Genomic DNA, 6000 nt, shown 5'->3' on the forward strand with positions numbered 1-6000 from the left:
AAAATTCTTGTTCTTGGAACAGACAGGCCCTTTATCTCTTTGCCTTCTGAGTGTCAGTTTCATTTTTCTGTAAATGAAGTTTTTATATAACGCTCCCTATTCAAGAGGTAAAGGAAACAGGGGACTCAGGAAACATTAAAAAATAATGAGGTGGGCATGGTTGCAGACGCCTTTAATCCCAGCACTCAGGAGACCTAGAGACAGGTAAAAGACAGGTGGACCTCTGCGAATTCAAGGCCAGCCTGACCTACAAAGCAAATTCCAGCACAGCCCTGGCTACTCACAGAAACCCTGTCTGGGGTGGTAGGAGAGGAAGGGGCCTGACTGTCTTTAAAACACAGGAGACTGAAGACAGATCTCTTGAGTTGAAGGCCAGTCTGGTCTATAGTTCTAAGTCAGCCAGCCAGGGCTACAAAGACACTGCCTCAAAATACAGGGTGAAGGGAGCATGATGTGAATACACCATTTTCGTGGGACGGCATGGCCATTCTTAGCGTCTTTCTGTACTTCAGCACTTGTCACCTTATCTTGAGGGTTGAGGACAGAAGTTGTTTTATCCAGAACATTCTATTTCTGTTACTGAGGTACTTGGATCCAAGGTCTGCCACAACAAATGATCTCTCTTAATTCAAGATCAGCCTGGTCTACACACAGCGAGACCCTGACTCAAACAAAACCAAACAAACAAAAAAGCCACTCGACTTTTAGGGGTTGGAGAGAGGGCTCCGTGTTCTTTCTTCCCACCACCTACATTTAGGAGCTCATAATCGGCCTTAACTCCAGCTCCAGGAGGATCTAACACCTTCTATACACACATGCAAGTACATAATTAGAAGGAACAAAAAAATAAGTCCTTAAAAACTTTACAGTTCAGCTGGGCGGTGGAGGTGCATGCCTTTAATCCCAGCACTGGGGAGGCAGAGGCGGGCAGATCTCTGAGTTCGATGTGAGCCTGGTCCACAAGAGCTAGTTCCAGGACAGGCTCCAAAGCTACAGAGGAACCCTGTCTAGAAAAACCACAAACTTTACAGTTTAATTTTCACGCCAAGCACGGTAGCATATACCTCTACTTCCCAGCACCAAGGAGGCAAAGGTAGGACGTTACCAGAAACTCCAGACCAGCTTAGGACACAAAGTAAATATCAAGCTAGTTTGGGCTAAACAAGGATCCTGCCCCCAAGAAACCAAATAAATACAGTAATAAAATGCAAATCCAACTTCCAGTGTATTTTAAACTGGGGGGGGGGGAGGATTGACAGCAACACAATATAGTAAGAGATCTTCCCAGCATTAGTACCACAACAAGACAGGATAAAATACTCAGAAGTTAGATGATTACAATAAACCAAGGCACAAAACAACATTCTTTTGCTGAGGGTTTGGAAAGAAACATTGCTTTGCTTTACTGATTATTATGCACACATCTACCAGTGAAGGGCAACCATTAAAGACTTTTTTTGCTGGTTTTTTTTTTTTTTTTTGAGTTTTTAAAATAGGGTTTCTCTGTGTTCCTGACTGTCCTGGAACTACTCCTGTAGACCAGGTTGGCCTCGAACTCTTAAGAGAGCTGCCTGCCTCTGCCTCCCTCCCAAGGGCCGGATTAAAGTTGAGTGCCACCACCACCCTGCACAGGTCAACTAAACTCCACCACTCTCCATTCGGAGTAATCCAATTTGGGCTTCAGGATAAATGCTGAAAGGTGTCACTCTATCATCTTCTTCATATCCATTCAACATAAAACATAGGAAAACAATTTAGGAAACTAAGAAAATAACTTCTAATAATGGGTAATTCTGCAACATAAATTACTGCCAAGAATCTAAAAGATATTATGATTATCTGTAAATCTCCAGTTGTTGATATTGAATTTTGTTATTTAATCTCTAAGGCAAATACAGCTAACAAACATTCCCTGCTTAAACAATGCCAACCACTTCTTCAAAGCTAGAACTCGCCTAACAGTCCAGTTTACTCAGTCACTAAGTTACACTCAGTCTAGCTATTAATTTTGTGGGAGGTTCACAGGCCAAACGCTGATCAAGAAACTGTAGCACGCCCCCTGAACTTCAGTGAATGGTGGCAGGGCCTGGGTACTTCTGATGCCCCAGGTATGCTGGTGCCTTGAACCCCAAGAGCAAGATCTTACCAAGGTTCACTTACTAAACTATCCAATGACGTCATCATCCGCTCCTCCATTGCCAGCCACCCATCCCACTCGTGTCTAGTTCACTCCACTTCGGAGGTTTGCTTTCACTATCACTAGTATTTCAATTCTAGTTTTTTGTGTTTTATTTTCCAAGACAGGGTTTCCTTGTATAGCCCTCCCTTGCTGTCCCGGAACTCACTCAGTGGACCAAGGTGGCTTTCAACTTGAGATCTTCCTGCCTCTGGACCGCAATTAAAATCGTACTCCCAAGCCCAGCATTATTTCAGTTCTGAATGTTCAATAACCTCTGCCACCAAGAAACATACTTGAAGCCCTTCTCATAATTGATTTTTCATAATGAAATAATCTGTACACAACTGAGATGAGAAGGAAAGAAACACATGACCTAAAGCTTAGTAAGAAGGGACAACAATATTCAGTCCTAAGATCCAAACTGAGCAAACCTTGGGTGGGGGAGCGACAACAACGACGACAGAATCTCACTATGTAGCCTGGATGGTTTGTAAGTATGTAGACCAGGTTGGCCTCGAACTCACAAGATCTACCTGCCTCTGACCCCCGAGTGCTGGGACACCGGGCCTGAAAACCTAAAGACCAGAAGGGGACCACTGGATTTGACAAAGGCAAGTGTTTACCTAGAAACTTTGGTTCACATGCCTAGGGCTACATTAACAGCCAAATATGGACAAGAAATTACTATCATCTATTCCAGTGCGTCCTTTTCACTGCAGTTAATGGTTCCCCGAACTGCATACTTGCTACGAACGAGGTATGGTGTCTAGAATCTAAAAACCAGAAACCTTAACTCAAATTAATAAATAGCACAACAATCATACCCGGAGGGAAAAGGGCAATTTTCCTTGATTCCGCTTTGGTGCACGTGTTTTGTGATTAAAGAGGCAAAAGGCACCTCCTCAAACACTCGATTAAAAATCAGTTCTATCTTGGGAGCAAAAATTATGAACACGACCCTATAATCCCAAAGCAGTATAGGGACACCTGAAGAAATCGGCTCTTAAGAGACGCAGGAAAACCTCGATCAAATTCCACTAACAAAACCCACACCATCTAAGGAAACTTACATTCTTCTCCCCTCACCCTCTAAGAAAAAAAAAAATTGTGTGTGGAGGGGAAGAAACCCATTCCCAAAACACTCAAACGTCTTTTTTTTTTTCCCTGGGCTACAGGAGATCGCCTGCAGAAAAAAGGACGGAGAGTCTTCGCTCGTCACAGCCCTCGTATCAGAACATGTTCGGGATAATGGGGGGGGGGGGGAGTTCGAGCACCCGGCAAACGGAGCGGCGGCCACCTTCAACCCCGGATTCAGTTTCCGGGCACAGAAATGGTGCCCGGAGGCCGCTACTTTCGCATCTGCGTCGCTTCTGCCTCCGCCGACACAGCCTCCCTCCCCTCCCCCACGGGCGGGGCGACGATCGGGAACCAGGGCCGCAAACCAGCGGGGAGCCAGGCGGGTGGGCTTCCCACCCTGAAACCGCGTCTGCAGAAGCACACTGGCCCGCTTCGCGGCTTGGCGCCCGTCGGCGCGCTCCTGGAGCTGCGGCGGACAGGGTCCCGCCGAGCAGCCTCATCCCGGCAAGCCCCAGCCCCACCTGTGCCCTCCTCTGCACCACGCGCGCGGGTCATTTTCCTCCCCACGCAGCCTCACGCTCACCTTGCAGAAAAGGCTCGGCTCGCACACACGCACGCACTCTGGCTGGCGTAGGCAGCTGGCGAGAACAATGTTTCTGCCGCGGCACCCCAGACAACGAGCGCACACACCGGACGGTTGCTGAGAGCCGCGGAGCGGAGCGAAATGTCCCCTGCCGACCACCACACCGACCGCCCCTTCTCGGCCCCCGTACACACCTCCAACCAACAGCGGCGGCGGGCACGTCGCGCGGAGGTCAGGAGTGTCGCGGGATCGGCCACAACAGATTCTCCTTCCTCGACTAAGCCCGAGGCTTGGGAATCCGAAGACCTGCGAGCTCGGACCCTTCGAAGCCGCCTCTTCCCCAGAGCCTAGAGCTGCAACGAGCCACAAGAACACGGACGTCCCGCCCCCTTTGCCGCCGCCTCCTCTTATTGTTTTACCCCTGCCGAAAGGGCTAGGGAACCCCCCAGAACATCGCCAGCCAATCAGACATCACCATGGAGAGCAGGACCCAACCCTCTCGCGTCCCTCAGCGGAGCACGCGCAGTACGGCGCCGCGCTCGCGCACTCGGGCGTCCGGAAAGCCAAGGAACCGGAACCGGCCTCGAGCCCGGGCGAGAGCCCGCTGATCTGACGTCACAAGGAAGCTGCCTTTCTCTTGCTGTGATGCCGAGCCTCCGGTCCTCTCAGGTGGCGCGAACAAAAAAAAAAAAAAAAAAAAAAAAAGCTGGCTCCCCGCTGAGCAGTGTCTTTACTAAAGGATGGTCCTGGCGCCTTTATTCGTACTGGGGGCCTGCAGGTTGCTGCCTTAGCGGAGCATTAAAATGCAGTGTTCAACTCTGCACAGGGAGCGCACCTATTCTGCTTATTGACCTGTCTTAGGAAATGGAGGTTTTAAGCCTTTCAAGTCAATGTCATCCAGCTAGTTTAAAAGGGTTGCTGGGAAAACAAAAAAACCTTAGGCTGTATAGACTTGGGTCTCTTGTATGGCCTTGACCATCCTTAAATGGAACCAAGCATTTACAAACGAAGGCTCAAAGGCTTGATTGAAATTTCAAAACAAAACAAAAATGTCGTTTACAGATCTGGGACCCAGTTATGGACACTACATTGCCTCATGGATCTTGATTCACGGGGGAAAAATCATTTCTTGACAAGATGTTGTTCCTTTGCCACGTATAGATCCGGCAACGTTTTCAATATTAAGATATCGGAAGATATTGGGAATGCTCAGAAGGGCAACCCGAGGAGAATAGAACCAAGCACGATGCAGGCAGAAATACATCATCAGTTTTTCCTCACACTCCTATAATGGTGATTTTAATGTATTTCCTAAAAGTAAAAAAGGTTCACAAAAGGCAACACCGATATTTGAGCCTCCAAAATCTACACTGGTATTACTTTGGATGACAATAATTTGTATATGCAAAGTATATAGGCAGACCATTACTTATTAAATGAAACTGAGGTGGTTTCCCTTAATGCATTACATATGCAGATTTCCTTAAAAGTGTACTACTTATAGATCAGGCAGTCCTCTGATTATTTTATGAAATCACTTATGTCTCACAGAAACCCAAAGTTCACCTATTTGAATGCACACTTTACAAACACAGAAAGTATGGCTTAAGAGGTCTGTTTACCCAAGGACACACACCTATTACTCATCTCAGCCAGGCATGGAAGGACACACTTGTAATCCCAGCACCTGGGAAGCAGAGGCAGGGGGATAACCACAAGTTCTAGACCTACAAATTTGGTCTACAAAGCAAATTCCAGGCCAGCTAGGGCTACATAAGGAGACTGCCTCAATCATAAGTGAACAAACAATTACTCATTTCAACAGGAGCAGTCTGCGGCTACAGCCTACACCCTTAATTGTAAACTACAGAATGTTGCTATTATTAACTGCTAAAATTTCAACTGTTTCCAGCCACATACAGTGCTTTTTGTTTGTTTGTTCTGTTTTTGATGTCTAAAGACAAGGTTTCTCTGTGTAACCCTGGCTGTCCTGGAACTCACTCTCTAGACCAGGCTGGCCACAAACTCAGAGATAGGCCTACCTCTGCCTCTCAGGTACTGGGATAAAAGTGTGTGATACCTTGCTTGGCTCCATGCAGTGTTTTTATAAGTATTCTTTGTCCTGTAACCTAGAATAAAGATGGAAGTTTCTTGTTTGTTT

At 47.1% G+C, this 6000-nt stretch overlaps 1 protein-coding gene across 2 annotated transcripts in view; it reads right to left on the reverse strand.

Moving 5' to 3' along the window:
* Positions 1-4238, reverse strand: part of G3bp2 (G3BP stress granule assembly factor 2) — a 29123-nt gene extending 24885 nt beyond the window's left edge. The window contains exon 1 of one of the 2 annotated variants that reach the window (XM_050149924.1): positions 4034-4238. The gene's annotated coding sequence lies outside the window, so the exon portion shown is untranslated. The remainder of the gene's footprint in view (positions 1-4033) is intronic. The other variant, XM_050149925.1, reaches the window with a different exon arrangement.
* Positions 4239-6000: the final 1762 nt, after the last annotated feature.

The sequence above is a fragment of the Alexandromys fortis genome, unplaced genomic scaffold, assembly GCF_014885135.2.
Source record: "Alexandromys fortis isolate MF-2015 unplaced genomic scaffold, M_Fortis_MF-2015_v1.1 scaffold_0, whole genome shotgun sequence".
Classification (NCBI taxonomy): domain Eukaryota; kingdom Metazoa; phylum Chordata; class Mammalia; order Rodentia; family Cricetidae; genus Alexandromys; species Alexandromys fortis.